Raw genomic sequence first — 17,788 nt, 5'->3', positions numbered from 1 at the left:
ATTGCAGCTGGTTTGCTGACATAGGCTTCTTGATGCAGCCGTTTACCTGCCATAAAGGAGCTACAGTTTCTGTTCCTTCACCTTCAGATTGACCCCTTTGATGCAAAATAGGGCAGCAACCAGTCCACACATGTTACAGCTTCAGCATTCCGGTTTTATGATCTATTTATGGCAGACTTTAATGGCGGAGAGGGTGCTATCACAGGCAATTTATATGTTCGACCCATGTATGTATTTGTATTACTTGATAAGTTAAAGCCGCAAACACAGCTGCTTTTATTTTGTTCTCCCCCCCCTCCCCATGTAATTTATTTTTGAGCAGGAATGAAATTGGCTGAACTGCTTTATTTTCAGCTCCAGGGACCTGAACTCCCCAGGTACTAAAAGCTTAGCTGCATCCCCTCTCCCCTTTCTGGGGGACACAAAACAGTTCACAAAGAGCAGGATAGGAAGCTGAAAATAGCATAGTCCAGCTCCAGGGGATTCCCTGGTTTCAATCCTGTTAAATAATAATAATAATAATGTGTGTATGTGTATAGTTCAACGTTTTGGCAGTTTGCAGCTTGAAGAGTGGTGTCAAGTCTAGAAGTGGTGAGGATTCCACTTACACTGTGAGAAGACACTGGTCTCGTTTCTGAGTTGCTTTCTTCCCTTGTTTACTTTCCAACTGCTTGTTCAGAATGGAGTGTTCCACAGTGGTTCTTTTATACAATTAGGTTGGATATGCCACCCTATAAATTCTCTCGCCATGAAAGTATTTTAGTAAACCTATGGACAATGGGGACTTACTGTTGATATTGGGGTGATGAACCAAAGTGTTTTAAAATGTGTTTATTTTCATTCTGTCATCACTCTTGAAAATTGTGACTTAAATGCTTAACCTCTGTGCTGTCAGGCAGGCCAGTAATAATGCATTGCATGCTGTCCTAATAGAAAAGTGATTAAGGCAGCAATCATTTATCATGCTAATTGATAAAGACCGTTTTGTTTTTTATCTCAACACTAGAAAGCACGATCTTTTCCTTCATGATCTCGTTTTTTCTAAGTCTACCATGGGCACTGCAGCGTAATTGCCAGGATCACATTGCATTCATCTGACACACCAACCTGCCCTTATTAAACTCAAGAAGTGACCACATCCTTTACTACTAATATAGTACTACTTATTTCTCCGAAAGGTTTTCCAGAACGTGTTTCTACAAAACTGATTTGTGATGATGGTTCTGTCATTTCTGCAGGTCTTCTCCTTGATGGACAGTCAAAAGGATTGGGACAGTCGTCAGAAAAGGATGACACCTCACAAGGGTCCTCGCATACCAACAGTGTGACTTCATCAGACTCCGAAGATGGGCCAGTGAGAAAAAGGTGAGTGGTTTCAAGCCAGCAAATTATCACTGGCGGTATTAGCAAAAATAGACATGTCTACAGCTGGCCTCTCTCCTTCACAACCTACATACAGTATCTAATTGACACAGAGAGGTGGAAAATATAGTGCAGTATTTACAATGTGGTACATTACAGATTAAGTTTAGTTATTAAACTATTACATAGTAAGGCTTTGTCCCCGCTGGCTGCTGCAGCGCCCGCGGAGACCAGAGCCGCCCCACAATGGGGCCGCCACCCAGCCAGGTTTTCAGGCAGACATGAAAATTCTGAGTAGAACTAGCGACGGAGCGCTAGGCCACGCCCCCGGCAGTTCAGCCAATGAGGGCGAACCTGCTGGGTGACGTCAAGGCCGTGCCCCCGTCACGCCCCCCCCCCCCCTGTCTTTCCCGCTGCAGCTCACTGCAGACTGGGGGAACTCGGCTGCACATGCAGCCAGCATGGCAGGCGCTTGCAGCGCAGACAGCGGGGCCGCAGCCTTACAGCGAATTAAGGTTTCTGAATGTTGTATTTGTGGTATAGTCATCCACATGCACGTTACTATATGGGACTGCACTTCTTATTGCAAATTATTTGGTGGTGCAATACGGTGTGAAAGCACTGATGCATACGCTCCCAATGGGGGAGTGGCATTTGAGGGGTTAACCTTTACAGATCACCATTCAAAATGTAATTTGCAAACATGGTACGCTGAAAGTTATTGTGATTAGATTGCCATTGGCTTCTTTGTTGTTTGATGGGTCAGTGTTTGGATTGCTCTGCCGTCCTGTTCCACAGCCGTAGGGATCTTTCCCTTTTCCTGCTTGGTCCTCTGAGTGGGAGGGAACAAAAGGTGCAGGAAAGATTTGATAGATGCATTTTATTATTCCCCTAAAAGCTAAAAAAAAAAAAAAACGTTAATTCCCGAAGAAACAAAAAAAAGTATTTTGCTTTAATAATAATTACGTTTGTATAATTGAGCCACTTTTAGATAGTTGTAGTTTATTTCGTAGCTTAGTGGGACATTCCCTGTGTAAGGCTGCGCTTATAGTGCCATTCAAGCTGCAGGACTCAAGGTACGGGGCTTACAGAGGCCTTGCGCGCTCCCCCGGCATTTAATTTAAATGTTGTGGGGAATAGCGTGGGGCGTAAGCGTCGCCCACCCCTGGTCTACAGCATAAAGCTTAAGAAAGATTCTAGGACCTTAATATGTCCAGTTTAGAGGATAAAAGGGAGAGGGGCGTATGGTAGAAACGTACAAATACATAAAGGGTTTAAACAAAGTACAGGAGGGAGCATATATCAGAGAAAGAGGAGTGCTAGAACAGGAGGACATTCTCTGACACTGGAGGGTGGCGGCTCAGGGAAAATGTGAGCAAATACTTCTTCATGGAAAGGGTGGTGGACTCAAGGAACAGCCTCCCAGCAGAGGGGGTAGAAGCCAATATAGAAAGGGAATGTAAACATGCTTGGGGCAGACATAAGGCGACACTAAATATGAGACAAAGCCAAGGATCAAATAGACTAAGTGGGTCAAGTGGTTCGTATCTGCTGGCAAATCCTATGTTTCTACTGTATGGCTTTCAGGGGCAATTATTTTCCAGCTAAATATAAAGAAGTCTGTAAGAAGGGGAGTTGGGCAGTTTGTGCGTCCTTGATGTGGAATGTTGTTTTAACCCTATTAACTTACGAAGCAATCCGGACTCAAACCCAGACCAATACAGCTACTCAAACTTCTGTATAAGCAACAAAGGCTTCTGTAAAAGCAACATAGCTTTGCAGTAATTCCATTTAAATCTCGATTGTTAAGGGTGAATATTAGAAGGATTTTGACTTACCAAGCAAAGTATCTTTATTCCTCTAAATCCCTCTTTATTCTGGCAGTAAGTTATATCAAAGCTATCAGGGATCCTAGTGGGTTCCACTGGCTATCGTATCACGCCTTGATTGCAGGCGTTCCCAACCGAGCACAAATTCATTAACACTTCTGAACCTTCATGTCCAGCGCCGGACGCATGTCTAAACTACTCCTAACTATAAATACACAGACAATGGAAGTATGGTGGTAAAGGCTGCAGCATCAACTTTTTTTAACCAATGACTTTAACATCAATAACCCCCCTGGCTTGCCAGATATATATATATATATATATATATATATATATATATATATATATATATATGTGTGTATATATAAGCAATACGATACCGTTTGAGCGAATATCAGAGGCAGCACTCCACAAAGTTGTCAAAAGAAGTTTTGTATTTAGTGAGACATAGTAACCAACGTTTCGGTCCTCCACACGGGACCTTTCTCAAGGTGATGGGATATGTGTGTATATATATATATATATATATATATATATATATATATATATATATATATACACTTTAATACCCTACCGTCAGAGCCCTCGCGAGCGGCTGCGCCCTGACCACTGGCCGCCCGTGAGAACCAATAGCAACTTTCCAACACTAACTGGATGACATATCAGCAGGTGCCCCATGGTACAACTAGCCATTAGGCTATTGCCAAGCTTCCCCCCCCCCCCCCCCCCGAGGGCTAGTGTCCACACCGACATGATGCCCCTTGGATAAAGACCAATTATGCAGTCCATTTTCTTATCACCATTCAGAAATGCTTTTGTTCTGGTGATGGCCTCAAGGAAGCGTTTCTAATAAATAATGCAGATTCCCCCAGCTTAACGTTTTGTGCTTTTCAGCATGTGACTTAAATTGTACCTTCCATGTAAGCGACTCAGCTAGTCCTGGGGCCAAAAGGCCTATGGTTTTCCTGTAACCTGATGTTCTAGTTTATCGAATACTCCTAAACTGAACTGATCGCTTTCCTGAACATCGTGTTACTGTACATGCTCCAAGATCCAACAAAGCAACTTCCTAAACATGGTGAAACTCTGGGCAGGTCTGCCTAGGTCTTTTTTTTTCTTTTCTCTTAAAGACAACCTTTATTGAAAGATACTCTGTCCCTTTTTAGACTGGCTTGATTTATGTTTGGTGAAGAATCACGTTCCCTTTCCACACACATGGTTTTCATTGGGCCTTTTGCAACTCTACAGTGGCTCATTGAACAGACTTAATCTAACTGCCAAGATGTGTTTTTAATATCATTTGATTAACTCTATTGGGTCTATCTGATAAATGTATTGACATGCATTTGTGCATGTCTATCTAACAGCTGGTCTTCTGTTGATTAACCCCTTCAGTACTGTAGGGGAATGCAACATATCCATGCTTGGTCCTTCAGACATTGAGTTTACCCAAGTACTGTGTGTGAACACTTAGGCTGAGTCCCCGCTGGCGCTGAGCTCACTATGCGCTTGGCGCGCTTACCTTCTGCAATGTGGATCAGCACAACCCCTCTCCCGCTGTGCTCGCGCGCTCATGCGCGTGCGCACACGCTCTCCCAAGCTTTGTGCTTGGGGAGACAAGGGAGAGATACGTTCCTGCTGAGAGCAGGGTCACATGACCCTGCTCTGACAAATGGGAAGTGAGAGGGCGTGTTCTACTGTCCTGCTGTCACACATACTGACACTGAATTCAGCAGAGAGAAGTGGAAAGGGGGGGGAGCAAACGGACTATGGGGGGCAAACGGACTGAGGGGGGGGCAAACGGACTGAGGGGGGATAAACTGACTGAGGGGGGGCAAACGGACTGAGGGGGGGGCAAATGGACTGAGGGGGGGCAAACGGACTGAGGGGGGGGGCAAACGGACTGAGGGGGGGGCAAACGGACAGAGGGGGGGCAAATGGACAGGGGGGGCAAACGGAGTGCTGCTGTGTGGTGGGGGGGCAAACGGAGTGCTGCTGTGTGGTGGTGGGGGGGCAAACGGAGTGGTGTGGTGGGAGAGAGAAAGAGAGAGAGAGAAAGAGAGAGGGGGGAGAAGGGAGAGAGAGAGGGGGAGAAGGGTGAGAGAGAGGGGAAAGAAAGCAAGGGGGGGAGAGAGAGGGGTGGCCGGGAGAGAGAGGTGGGCCGGGAGAGAGAGAGAGCGCGCAGGGGGGGGGGGCAGGGGAGAGAGCGCAGGGGGGGGAGAGAGAGCGCAGGGGGAACGGGGGAGCGAGCGCAGGGGGGTGGGAGAGAGAGCGCAGGGGGGGTAGAGAGAGAAAGAGAGCAATGGGGGGGAGAGAGAGAGAGCGTAATGGGGGAGAGAGATGAGGGGACGGGGGGGGAGAAATATAAACAGAGATATACACAGAAACACAGACAGCCCCTATACAGCCAATGACACACCCCCTCCCATAATAGCCACGACCCCCCTGCTCGAAAAATGTTGCAGGACAGCGATCGCTCATGCTTGGAGAGCTGGTGCCATCACCGCTCTCCAAGCATGAGCGAGCTCAGCGGCAGCGGGGCCGCAGCCTTAGGCCTTGGGCATGGTCTGCGCTTAGGCGCTGACCCGTGCTGAGGCGCGCTGCTGCTCGGCAGTGAGCCCCTGCAGCCGCAATGAGAGCGGCTTTAGCAGGGGCTCGCGCACGCTTGCGGAAGCGTGTGTCTTACCTAATCTTTAGTTTCTGCGCTCGCCGGAGCGCAGGGCCGGTCACGTGAGCGGTTCGCCCAATGAGGGCGAACCAGCTCCGTGACGTCACAGGCCCCCCCCACCCGACAAGCCCAAGGACGGCGCGCGATCTAAGGCCAGGAAAAACATCCGCTTTCCCTCAGCGCGCCTCCGCCCGGCTGGATCCACTATGGACTTAGCCTAACTGTTCATCAAGTATAGCAAGATCTCAGTGGGATATTATAGACTTGCAGATTTGCAACTTGTAATGCTGCAGATATGAAGTTACAATCCATTTTTCTAAATGAATACTTAAATACTTTGGTTGATTGTACAGAAATGCCGTCCCCCACAGAGCTCTGCTTTTAAGTGTTAGAAAAATGTGTGAAAAACTCTGTTGACTGACTTTTCATCGCTGTCTCCATGTAAATGGAGTAATTGATTCCACGGTGGAAATCTGTGTGTGTAGACACTTGGCTCAGTTTTTGCTTTTTCAGTTGGATCAAACCTAACGGGTCAGTCAAAAGCTAATATTCATGCCTTGCCTGAATTCTGTCTGGGGACCCCTAGCTGCTCGGGAAAAATGCCATGCCTGTGCCTTGGTTTTCTTTGCCAAAGCTAATAGGTGTTAAGGTTGTACAAGGAACATGGACTGACATCCTCCACAATGAGTCTGAGGTGGGTATTCTGAACGTACTATGTGCCTGTGTGTATGTGTATACTTAGCAATTGAAGGGATGTATACTTTTGCATACAGGTGCATTAAATATGTATAGATCAGACTTAAAAATGGTACTAAATTAGTTGCTGTCTGGTGGTTTTATGCTTCTCGCTTACCATTTGGTTCACAGTTCGAAGAAGTATAATAGGTCTTGCAGAATAATGAATATCAGAGGAACAGGGGATTTAAAGAGACTTTCTCAAGCTGGGGGTCCCTGCTGCTTAAAACAATATTTAAATGAACGTGATCCTTTTTAAGAATGAAAAGCAAAACTTAATTATCTCAGAAACAATGTAAATAAAAATATGATAATCGTGTGCAACAGAAGCAAAAATGCATCCCACACATACACATGCGCGCACACACACACACACACACACACACACACACACGCACGCACACGCACACTAACTGCATTTGGAGACCGGGTTAGAGTAGATGGCAACCCAAATACTCTACAGCTTCTAGATAGGAGGGAGGAAGGATAACATAACCAGCCAACTACAAGAGAAATGTAAATGTAAGGGTCCAGATAAGCTGTAGATGGTACAAAAAAAAGTTGTTTATATAAAATCGAAATAGCCGTGTTAGTCCAGTTGCGATAGTGCAGAATAAATGAGTAATTCAATATTAGGCGATACCTTTTTTTATTTGGACTAACAATTTATGTCATAGGCTTGTCCGATGAGGTTTATGTCATAGGCTTGTCCGATGACAAAACATTCAGAACGCTCAAAAGCTTGTCCTATGACATAAAAATTGTACAAATAAAAAAGGTGTCACCTAATACTGAAGTACTCATTTATATATATATATATATATATATATATATATATATATATATGTAGAGGTATCAGTACCGTGTTAGCCGAGCTTCAATAATCAAAAAATAAATAGATGATACCGTTCTGTGGCTAACGAAATGCTTTTATTTGTGCGAGCTTTCGAGATACACTGATCTCTTCTTCCGGCGATGTTACAATGAATGAAGCAAGGATAACTTAAAAACAGTGTCCCTTGGAATGTTATCTGTGCTTCTCCTTCCCCCGGTGTGGATGTGTTTTATGGCTAGAGGTGTCAAAGGGTAACTGAAAGCAAGTGAAGAAAGAGTGTGTATGTGTATCAGTGTGAATAAAAATGAATGGAGAGCCCACAGTATAAACAGTGCTCTACACAAGGTGTGTGTGGAGTGAGAGGGATATAAATGGTGTGGGTGGGTGTGGAAATGTGAGAGTTTGTAGCACAACTAAAAGTGTGTGTGGATACTATGTGGTCCCTATTGGTGTATATGGATGGAAAAATAAGGAGTATTAGTATGTGTGAGAGACAGCTGTGTGTGCATACATATAGCACAGTATGTACAGACATGGCCTTTAGCGCTCATGGGAAGAGAGTTCGCTAGTGTCAGTAATGACTCATAAAATTTCGATCTCTGTTTAGGCCACTGCTAAGTGTCCCGAACAGTTGCATAAATTTGTATTCATGCAACCGTCTCTCTTTCGGGGTTTTAAGATTACCTTTGAGTATGGCAACCCTCAGATCGTTCATCTTATGGCCAGAGTCAGAGAAATGTTCGCCAACAGGACTGTCTCTTGTTCCGCGTGTGATGCTGTGGCGATGCAGGTTCATTCTCTTGTTTAGCCCCTGTCCTGTCTCACCTATGTAGTAGCAGCCCCCTGGGCATTTCATGCACATGATGAGGTACACGACATTGCTGGAGGAACAGGTGAACCCTCCTCTGATTTTGTATTCCCGATTCTTGTGTGGTATTTGTATTGTGTCCGCTGTGTAGAGCATTGCGCAGGTTTTGCATCTTGGGTCCTGGCATGGTTTTGTCCCGCATTCAGTTGTACTGCTGAATACTTTACTCCTCACCATAATATTCTTGAGATTATGGGGTTGTCTGTATGATAATAAGGGTGCTTCAGGGAAGACCTGTTGCAGTCTTGTATCTTCCTGGAGGATGGGTTGTAGTTTCCTGGCGATCTTGCGTAGGTCTTCTAGGTGTGGGTTATATGTGACCACCAAAGGAACCCTGTCGCTTGTCTCCTTCTGTTTGTATCCAAGGAGATCACTTCTTGGTATTCTGGTGGCTTTGTGAATTTGCTGGTCTACAATTCTGTGGTTATATCCACGGTTTATAAAGTCTGATCTCAAGGCTTTAATCCGCTGGTCTCTGTCTGCTGTGTTGGAGCATATCCGGTTATATCGTATGGCTTGACTGTAGATGGTTGCATGTTTGGTGTGTGTCGGGTGGAAGCTGTTGTCCCTCAAATAGCTGGCTCTGTCTGTAGGTTTGCGGTATACAGAAGTCTGTAGTTGGTTGTTCTTTATAGTAATGGTGGTGTCTAGAAAATGTACTTCATCCGGGGAATGGGTGAGTTTGAGGTTGATGGTCGGGTGGAAAGTATTGAAGTTGTCATAGAACTGTAGGAGGTCCTGTTCGCCAGAGGTCCAAATCAGGAGGATGTCATCGATGTAGCGAAGGTATGTAAGGGGTTTCAAGTGACAGGTGGACAGAAAGTCACTTTCCAGTTTTGCGCAGAACAGATTGGCATACTGTGGCGCCATCCGAGTACCCATAGCGGTCCCGGTTGTCTGGAGGTATGTGTCATTTCCAAATGTGAAGTAGTTATGGGTCAGAATAAATTCAATGCATTTAGTCACTGTCTCTGTGAGTGGCTCCTGCGATCCCAGAAAGTATCTGCAGGCTGAAATCCCATCCTCGTGGGGGATGTTTGTATAAAGTGACTCTACATCCATAGTTGCTAGTATTGTTCCTGTAGGGAGGGGGCCAATGGCATTCAGTTTGTTTAGCAGGTCGGTGGTATCCTGGATATAGCTGGGTGTGTTCCTGACAAGTGGTTTTAGAATGCCCTCCACCCAGCCAGAAATATTCTCGGTAAGTGTGCCAGATCCAGAGATAATAGGGCGCCCAGGGTTACCCTCTTTGTGAATTTTAGGGAGCATGTAGAATGTGCCAGGTTTTGGGTTAGCTGGTATCAGGTCCAGAATTTGTTCTCTTGTGTGGATCGGGAGTGTTTTAATGATCCTGTTGAGTTCTCGCATGTATTTTTTAGTTGGATCCTCCTGCAGTTGGGTGTAATACTTTGAATCAGAGAGTTGCCTGTGTGCTTCCCGCAGGTAGTCTGTGGTGTTCATTATGACTTATTATATATAACTTGTGAGAACATTCACGTCTTAGACAGGTCTGCATTGTGTCACCTTTTGCCTGAAATCCATTTTTACATGGAACCCATATAAGCAAATGCCCTGCTGTTCACACAGATTTTAAGCACAGCATGGGATTAGATGCAGAGCCAGTCAAACCACTCACAGACATGTTTCAACCTTAATGGGTATCATCAGTGTGGGGTTGGTTGTACTGGCTTTGCAATTTTCAAGGCTGGGTAGGTTTAACATACACATTTGAGACACATTGTGTGCTCATTTGCAAGTAATTTCCCAGAATCCCTTGCTGCAGTGGGAGCACTATATGCTGGGTGATAATCTTTGAAAGACAGGGTCGGAGACCTGTCTAAGACATGTGAATGTGCTCACAAGTGAGGCTTTTTGTCGCCCTTTTCACCCACCATAACTTAAAATGTGGTGTGTGTGTGTGTGTGTATACATATATGCCTACACATTTTAAGTTACGGTGGGTGAAAAAGGCGACAAAAAACGTCCACCGTTGGCATATAGCCAATAAAGAATTGCCAATATTTGCTATATGCTAACGGTGGAGGTTTTTTGAGACGAGACGCCTGTGATCAGGATGATAATGCATGTTAAGGTTTCAGAGGTCTTTCAGAATTTTAGATGACAACTCTACCTAGTTCCACTAGAGCCAGAACGACCTTCAGACCCACTGATCATCTTAATGTGACCGATATCAGGAGGTGACAGGAGTGAGGAATATTAATCAGGAAGCCTGTGTTATCGATTGCAGTGTTGAATGTACTTTTCAAATAGTGATACTTGCTACCCACAGTAACAAAATCCTGAGGCCTAGCACCCCTACGCATATCCATGTATATCATTGTAAATATCAGCATGTGTCTGTCAGTGCCATTGTGTGTGTGGTGTGTGTTTGCGTGTCAGAGCCTGCGTGTCTGCGTGTCAGAGCCAGCGTGTCTGCGTGTCAGAGCCAGCGTGTCTGCGTGTCAGAGCCTGCGTGTCTGCGTGCATCAGTTTGTGTTAGTGAATTTGTGCCTTGGGTAAAGAGTAGCAATGACAGAGGGCACCATTACACCTATTGCTGCTAGACGTTCTGCAATGTGTAGCTTGACCCTCTGGTAGCAAATGGGTTAAAATGTGTGCTTACAACATATTTGCCCTGTCTGACTCCACTGAAATTTACCTATTTTTTTGTTCATTTAGCAACTACTTTGTATTTCCTCCTTAAAAAGTTTAGGCTGAGCTAAACTGAGCCACCTTTGTCTGCCTACTTCCCGCGTGTCCGTTTGTGCGAGCAGTGATACAGCCACGACTTGGAAGAGTAAAGGGCAAAAAGGTTGAAGGGAAAATATAAAACTGAAAGAGAAAAAGGGAAGAAGTTCAGCATCAAAACTAAATGTATTTCTGTCAAATGTAAAAAAAATATCACGCCATTCACATGGCTGAAAATAACTGTTTTCCTGAAATCCCAAATGTCGATAAAAACAAAGTAAAGAAAACCGTAAAGTTATCTCTGTTTTTTTCTTTTTCTTAATCTGACTGCTTTTCATCCGGATCCTGACTCACGAGGAACCATGTTGCTGTTGCTATAACAGTGATTTAGGGACATCACCCTACGTTTACTTGTTCATAGAATTTATCAACATTGCTCCAAAAAAAAGTTCAAAATAGGTGACGTTTATGGCGAGTGGTTTTAGTCGAGATGTTTGTTTACATTTTTCTTCATAGGCTAGGGACACATTCAGTGCAAGTTGCACACTGCCTGGAGGAGGCTGGGCTAGAACAGAGGCAGCTCTGTATATGGGGCTTTCGCTTCCCTTCCCACAGATTGTGCAGGTGGGAGAAACATGTTATGAAATCCACCCTACACTGCACATCTGTGGGATTATTTTATGCTCCAACTCTGACTTTGATGGAGTCATTGAGCCCATATTTGTTTTTTCCAACATGGTGTTGGCAGAGTCCGCAACTCGCCAGGTGTGATTTATACATTTGTAAAGGCATCACGTGAAGCTGCTCCCCATGTTAGCATTCGGTACTCTGGGCTGCTAGAATGGACACACATTCTAAGAGTACCTCCAGACGCTTTACATAATAGGGAGGTGAGCTGTCTTTGTTGGAGAGACAGTTTAGACTTTTAGTTTACTGGTAAGCATGATAACACATTGAATAGCAGATGAACAAAACTTTGTAGAAGTCAAATTAAATGAATTACTTAACATATTCGTACACTGGGGCCCATACGTCGTACTGTGCCAGATGACCCCTTCTGGCTATTCATTTAAAGCGCGTGTATGGGTACATGTTAAATTGTTGGGGGTGAATAAGGTCAATAGACTTCCTGTACCTTTGCTCAAGGAAATTGAGCAAATTAAGGATAATATGGTGTGTGAATCCTAAAGTGTGTAACATACTGTAGGCACAATAATACATTTTAACATCCGTTTAGGGGCAATCCAACGTAGTGTGTCAAACCTTTTAAACAATTTACAAGTGTAGTTGGCTTCCTTCAAATAATGTTTTTTTAACTGATTTTATCCTGTGAAAACATACACTTGTTTTTTTTTAAATGTCTTATTACCTGGATGTTTTGTGTGTATATTGGTGGAATGGTCAGGTGCTCAAAAGCAAGACCTTTCATGTGAAATTCAGGCGGTATGAAGTTTAATGTTAGAATGCAAACTTTGCCATGTCTTTGCCAGAGACATTTGCTTATCAATCTTGATTAGCCCCTAAAGGTTCAGACCAATTAAAGAGCTTCAAATAGGATTTCAAGTCTTGTATTCATTCTCTCTCTCTCTCTCTCTCTCTCTCTCTCTCTCTCTCTCTCTCTCTCTCTCTCTCTCTCTCTCTCTCTCTCTCTCTCTCTCTCTCTCTCTCTCTCTCTCTCTCTCTGTCTGTCTCTGTCTCTGTCTCTGTCTCTGTCTCTGTCTCTGTCTCTCTCTCTGTGTCTCTGTCTCTCTCTCTGTGTCTCTGTCCTGTCTCTCTCTCTCTCTCTCTCTCTCTCTCTCTCTCTCTCTCTCTCTCTCTCTCTCTCTCTCTCTCTCTCTCTCTCTCTCTCTCTCTCTCTCTCTCTCTCTCTCTCTCTCTCTCTCTCTTCTCTCTCTTTCTCTCTCTCTCTCTTTGTCTCTCTCTCTGTCTCTCTCTCTGTCTCTCTCTCTCATTTTTATTCAATGTTTCTATGCAATATATTTGTTGGAACGTATTAGCCCAATCTACTATGACTCGGTGCACCTGATATTAGTAGTGTGTGTTACATTGTGTTTTCATTCTTTTGCAGGCCAAGGCTGCAAGCACAAAGAAAATTTGCCCAATCCCAGCCAAACAGTCCGAGCACAACCCCCATAAAAATAGTGGAACCATTGCTACCCCCTCCAGTAACTCAAATTTCAGACCTCACCAAACGCAAGCCCAAAACGGAAGATTTCCTCACATTTCTGTGTCTTCGAGGTAAGAGCTCTCAATTTGTAGTCACTAAGAACATACTGTACAACAATAAATCATTTCTTCAGGTGCTGTATCAATATCTCCGCTAAATATTTTCTTGGCCATATACTCACCACTTCATTGTATTAGGCTATGGAAATATTGGGTGGGACTTGTTGTTTTTTGGTCTGTCTTAACACATTGATATTTTCATTATGCTTGAAATCACCCAATGGTTATTTAGCACTGTCCGCTGAGCTCTACTTATCTGAAGTTAATACATCCGAAACATTTTTGTTGAATGGAAAAATAGTCACACAAGGAAACGCAGGAAGAATGCTTAATTACTCTCTTAATACAGCAGTCACCGACTTCCCGATTTAATAAAAGGTCTCTGTACACCTAAAGACACACCAAATAAATACAATAAAAAAAAACATCCATACTAAATGAAAATATATATTTTTTAAAGACCCATTTTTTTTATATTTCAACAATAACGTGTAAAGGAAGTAGTCAATGATCAATGTTCTTTTGTTTGGCGCATGAGATACTTCTTTGCATTTTGGAAAAGTCTAAAATTGTCCAGTAGACTTTCATGTATTCTGGGATACCCATTTCCACTGAATAAAAAGAAATGTGTCATTTATGTTGGCGCATATAATTCTTCATGGTCCGAAGCGGTGTCAATCCTGAACAACACATGCCATGGCAGCCTTCAAACACTCAAGGAGCCATGGATTTTTCTAATTCAAGTTAACAAAGCGCTACTTCTGTAGAGGTTTTGAAGCTACACAAGTGGAATGTATGTACAGCTCAACCCCGTTATAACGCGATCCGTTACAGCGCGGATCCGCTTATCACGCGATGCAAGCGCGGCTCCCAATTTTCGTATTTATGAATACTTTACAACACGATTATTGGCATCTTAAATACTTTATTGTACAATGCATACAATTGTACATTATTTGTAACGCGGTCCGCTTATAGCGCGATGGGATTCTTTGCACCCCAAGCACAGCGTTATAAGGGGGTTGAGCTTTATATGTTTATTTATATAGCATCATTCATGTACACAGCGCTTCACTTCAGTAATGCACGTGACATAGTAATATAACACATAATGGGAATAAGCGCTTCAAATTTAAAAGTACATTCAGAAAAGGAGTCCCTGCCCCAAAGAGCTTACAATCTAAGTGGTGCGTAGGATGAACGCACAGATAGATGCAAAAGATAGAATGGCTGAAAACATTTATACTGTATCTTTTTATCTCCAAATCAGATCCAGTTACTTGATTTTGTCTGTAGCATCATTTCCCCCCTAAAACTAAAGTACTGTCCTTGACATGTTGAATTATCTGGAATTACTGCTGAGTATTCATATGTGTAGTTTCAGTTTCATAATGCGCACATACAGTAGGGCAATAAAAAAAAATCTGTTTAATATACATGACAGTATATAGGAAGAAGCCTGAAGCTAGTAGGTTGCATACTAGGTAGCTGAAATCCTGCTGCTTGCTGCTGTTTCAAATAAACATTGTGATGTTTTTGTGCAGTTTCCCCTCGTATTGAGAGGAAGTAATAAGTAATGAGATCAAGCTAAACCCAGCCACGTGGCCTTGTGCAGTGCCCTTCTCCAGGCGCCACAGAGGAGATCACATTGTATGTATGACAGCACTATGGTTACAACAAGGTGATTGATGCCTCTGCTGAAATTAAAAGCAGACAGGTCTAATTCATTTTAAATCATTTATAAAAGTTTGGCAGTTTTCCATAGTTTAGATTTACAGCAGGAAACAAAAAAAAAAATATATATATATATATATATATATATATATATATATATATATCACAGTACAACAGATCAGACTTCACGTTACACTGTTTACAAGTACTGCCAGGAAAACCTCACTCATTTAATAATACTTGTCTTATTATTATTATTATTATTTTATTTTTAAGTCATCGGTTTTTTTTATCCACACACCAAATTTTGTTAAGTTCTATGCAGAATGAACAAATCGTACCTTTCATTGTCAAACAAAATAAAAACATGGAAGGAGGAGAATCCAATTTTTTTGCTGAAACCACTTCTCAAATTACAGAGAAGACGGTTGAAATGAAACTATTTTTGTAGTGACTGTAACTCACCACAGTTTGAATTCTGTCCAGAGGAAAACATTTGGTTTATACGAAAGTAAACATTGCACAGATACTGCCAGATTACACTGGAAAAACCCCATGAAATGTTGCTCTGGCAGAGCACAACCGCGTGCTCGCAGTGAAACCAGCAGTTTGATCCAAGACTTGAATTATTCTGTCACATTTGTAAACGTCCTTAAATTAGTCTGGAACGAGGAGTGAAATGAAACTTTTATGAACAACCAGTTTGAATGTCACCAGCTATATTGGTGTAATTAAAAAAAATGTAGTCCGTTTATTTTTATTCTCTTTGTGGCTGCGTTGTAGCTTCATTTATATACATCATTTAAAAGAATAAATGGCATACGTTCATAACAAATCATAATACAATACGACACGAAGCATTTCAAATAAAAAAAGTTACATTAAGTAAGTAGAGCTCAGCTAAGATGACTAGTATCAGAAGTGTATCGTTCTTCTGCAATAGCTAGAGAGCAATATATAAAAAAAGATTGGCGGTGTTGAAATATGTGGGGAAAAGAAAATATACGAACATGTAAGTAAATGCTGTGAGAGTTATAAATCTCCTGACAACCAAATACTGTATATATATGTAAAAAAATCTCATTGCCTTCTATGGTATTTCTTAGGCTGCGTCCCCGCTAGCGCCAAGCGCGCAGTGCTTGCCCCTTTTACTTACATAAATCTATATGTATAAGTCCCCGCTCACGCGGTGTGCGGGCACGCACGCTCCCTCAAGCTTGGCACTTGAGTAAACAAACAAATGTAACTTTCAAGCGCGCTCAACTTGACCGCAACGCCCCCCTGCGCACGCTTGCGAAATAGCGATGACACCCGGCGCTCATGCTTGGAGAGCTGGTGACATCACCGCTCTCAAGCATGAGCGCGGTCAGCGCCAGCGTGGCCGCAGCCTAAGGATACATCTTATTCTGTTTGTGTACCATTCTTTCCATCAAAAATATGCAATTCACATTTTTGAAAGCAGATCAACTAGCTTAAATTCCAGAAAATGACTTAAAGTATCAAATAACATTAATAAAAATGTTTTTTAATTGTTTTTCATTACTTGATGAAGGCAGTTTTTTTGTAACCATCTTTGCCAAAATGTGTCAATGAAAAGGAACAGACTCTGATTGGAACATGTTTTTATTGTATGTATCTATGCATTGCCATTCTATGTCTTGTATATATGCATTTACTATATCACAGTAAGCTAGTGCCCAATTACACTGGATAGCTGACAGCCCTGCAGCTCATGGCCTGGAATCGGATTCTTAATGTGACATCCGGTAACCTGAGGAAACACGACTCTTGGTTTACATAAATGAAATCTGGATTGAGTACAAAAAGCCATTCACAGGCAGGGCTGCATTCATCTGGGTATTCAGAGTGCTTGCATGAGCGATTCCTGGAACCAAGTAGGGTGGCAAGAGGGTCACCAGGGATTTGAATGGCATTTGTTTCTCATAAGTAACTTGCGTGTGTGTCCTCCATTGTTCTGAGGCCATTACTGTTCTATTGTCTTTGTTTCAGAAGAAAGAGATGAAAATTGATTTAGCGGTTAAATGCGTTTAATTTTTTTGTTGAATACTCAGGTAGATGAGGATGATTTTTTTTTTTTAAATTAAACTAAATCAACTATTACAGTGTGTGTGTGTGTGTGTGTGTGTGTGTGTGTGTGTGTGTGTGTATGTGTGTGTGTGTGTATATGTGTGTGTATATATATATATATATATGCGCTAGTGGGCCTCCCTACTGCTGGACATTTGAGCTTACTGTGAATGCACAGAAATATAAACTATTGGGAGAACTCCAGAGCATTGGTGGGTAACAGGCAGCCCCCAGGGGCTTCCCCTACAGACCCCATCCACTGGCCACCCTAGCAGCCCTCTCTCCTCCTCTCCCTAGCCCAGAGGAAGTGGATATGTTACTGGTGGGGATCGTAGCTCCTCCCCGGTCCCTCAGCTGCTTAATGACGCTGATAATTACTGCACTACCCCGCTCCTCTCCTGTGCTAATCACTAATTACAATCAGGAGCGGCACAGTATTCACCAGCGCACCGACATTATGCAGCCGAGCGGCGCAGAGAGAAGCTCCTACCCATGGCTGCAACATCCCTTCTTCCCCAGCACTGTGTGTGTGTCTGTGTGTGTGTCTGTTTGTGTGTGTGTGTGTGTGTGTGTGTGTGTCTGTGTGTGTGTCTGTGTGTGTGTGTGTGTGTGTCTGTGTGTGTCTGTGTGTGTGTGTGTGTATCTGTGTGTGTGTGTGTCTGTGTGTGTGTGTGTGTGTGTGTGTGTGTCTGTGTCTGTGTGTGTGTGTGTGTGTGTGTGCGCACAACATCCGGCCAGCTTGAAAGCTGAAGGTCTGCACATCACCGCTCTCCCATTTTACCGTATACCAGTGTTTTTGGTATGGCACTGTAAAG

At 43.2% G+C, this 17,788-nt stretch overlaps 1 protein-coding gene across 2 annotated transcripts in view; it reads left to right on the top strand.

The window, feature by feature from the left end:
• Positions 1-1,218: 1,218 nt before the first annotated feature.
• JARID2 (jumonji and AT-rich interaction domain containing 2) overlaps positions 1,219-17,788 on the top strand; it is a 62,773-nt gene continuing 46,203 nt past the window's right edge. The window contains exons 1-2 of one of the 2 annotated variants that reach the window (XM_075585660.1): positions 1,219-1,365; positions 13,054-13,223. The gene's annotated coding sequence lies outside the window, so the exon portion shown is untranslated. Of the gene's footprint in view, positions 1,366-13,053; positions 13,224-17,788 lie in introns of those variants that run through there. The other variant, XM_075585661.1, reaches the window with a different exon arrangement.

The sequence above is a fragment of the Ascaphus truei genome, chromosome 2, assembly GCF_040206685.1.
Source record: "Ascaphus truei isolate aAscTru1 chromosome 2, aAscTru1.hap1, whole genome shotgun sequence".
Taxonomy (NCBI): domain Eukaryota; kingdom Metazoa; phylum Chordata; class Amphibia; order Anura; family Ascaphidae; genus Ascaphus; species Ascaphus truei.
The sequence above is the reverse complement of the archived record's forward strand: the minus strand, read 5'-3'. Positions and strand labels throughout refer to the sequence as shown.